Here is a 1,919-nt window from a genome sequence, read left to right as displayed (position 1 = left end):
AAGTACATCACATGTTCACTGCATGGCATATTTGCTTATACACCATCAATAACGGAATCAATTTCCTGAACCACTGCTTTTGACCAAAACCAGACCATACCTTGAATGAACAAATTACACTAAGTGTATTTTTTAGGCTCATCCTAGGGTCAAATGCCCACCTTCCTGAATCTGATCACATATGATAACTTACCCTTGAGTTGGTCACGTTTCCAATTCAAGTAGATAAATGTGTGCTTCTTTATAGAACAAGGGGACATTTACAGTGGCCCTCTGTCTGCTGGGTGAGCAAATGGTGCAATTAGCTTGTTCTTTGTAGTAGAATAGGTGTTTTAAAGATATTGAAATTCCATCAACAAAGATTTTATGGCTACTGCTGAATGCAAGTGGACAGTTTGTCCACGGTATATAATATTACAGCGGAAGATAATAGCCCATTTATGCTGGATTTTTCAAGGATGATTTAACCAAAAAATCGAAGAGGAAGATACTTTGACACTATTACTGTCATCATTTGAAATGTATACATAACGCAAGTGAGCATTCATCCAACCCCCCTCAAAAAATGTAGCCAAAAAAAAACCTGAAGATTAAGCTAAAATGGATCTACAGTCTTACCTTGCTACTGTGTGTGAGAGTGTCGTTAGTAATGACAGTAGCTGCCATGTGATTTGTGTCTGACGTAAACAAGAGGTGTAGAGGTGAGCACCTTGATAAAGTTATACAGTCAAGATGACAATATTATTTCGCAGAGGCGATATCATAGCCTATGAAGTCCATCTGAGGCGTGATTATTGCTAAAAAAAATAAAAAATAACATTTTTATTTTTAAAAGATGACAATATTGAGCAGCATCATCTTATGGTTTCAGCCTGACAGTTGAGGTGACATACTGCTAAATAATAAGCACCGTATCTGTAAGGATTAGTTCTGCGTTAAAAATAGTGTACAAAAATAGCTAGTGTAATTGTCCAGTAATGATGTCTGCGTGTGTGTGTGTGTACGTGTCTGTGTGTGTGTACGTGTGTGTGTACGTGCCCGTGTGTGTACGTGTACTGTATGTGTAGCCTGTGTGTGTGTGTCATTACAACAAGCACTACTGTACTGAAGGAGTTGCATCCACAAGCAAAATGGCCGCAGCATAATTGGCACTGCCCATGACATGGTGCTCACTGTGGCTGCTGTTTCTGCATGTTGCCCAGACTCTCTAATTACCAGGGTTTCAGCGGGAGGGGAGGTAGAGAAGGCGGTTGGAAGACAGCCCCTGTACCACGTGATGATTCTGTCAACTGGCGGTTTGTTCCGTCTGTTACACAGCCAGCCAGCCCAGAATCCCTGGAGACAGTTTGGAGAGACCCGGGGACTGTTCATATCAACAAATCCTAATCAAAAGCCTGAAATTGTCAGCTGTCATACACTTTGTGTGATCTTTGATACCTTGCCCCTCCCTCCCCTGGCCCGCCAAATAACACACACACACACACACACACACACACACACACACACACACACACACACACACACACACACACACACACACACACACACACACACACACACACACACACACACACAAAGCCTAGGTCAATTACATTTTCATTCAGTTGGTTTTATGGTTAGGCCTGGCTAGGTCATGATGACAGCAGCAGTTCCTTTTTACTGTTATTTATATATATATATATTATATATATATTTACTGTTTTTATATTTTCTTTATATTATTGGTGTAATTCAATTGTCGAAATAATATTAGAACTGTTTTCATGAAAACATTCATCCTTGTAGATGTGTTTACTGACTATAGCGGGTTTCACTAGGTGTCATGACAATAGGTATGTGGGATCTAAAAGCTCATAAGGTGACTTTGATAACATGGGTTTATCTTTAGATAGGAGCTAAGGGGTTCTACTGGACAATAC

General features: G+C 40.2%; 1 pseudogene; it reads left to right on the top strand.

Annotated features, from left to right (window-relative positions):
- Window positions 1-740: 740 nt before the first annotated feature.
- Window positions 741-864, top strand: LOC120023865 (annotated as a pseudogene).
- Window positions 865-1,919: the final 1,055 nt, after the last annotated feature.

This window comes from Salvelinus namaycush, chromosome 28, assembly GCF_016432855.1.
Source record: "Salvelinus namaycush isolate Seneca chromosome 28, SaNama_1.0, whole genome shotgun sequence".
Taxonomy (NCBI): Eukaryota; Metazoa; Chordata; class Actinopteri; order Salmoniformes; family Salmonidae; genus Salvelinus; species Salvelinus namaycush.
The sequence above is the reverse complement of the archived record's forward strand: the minus strand, read 5'-3'. Positions and strand labels throughout refer to the sequence as shown.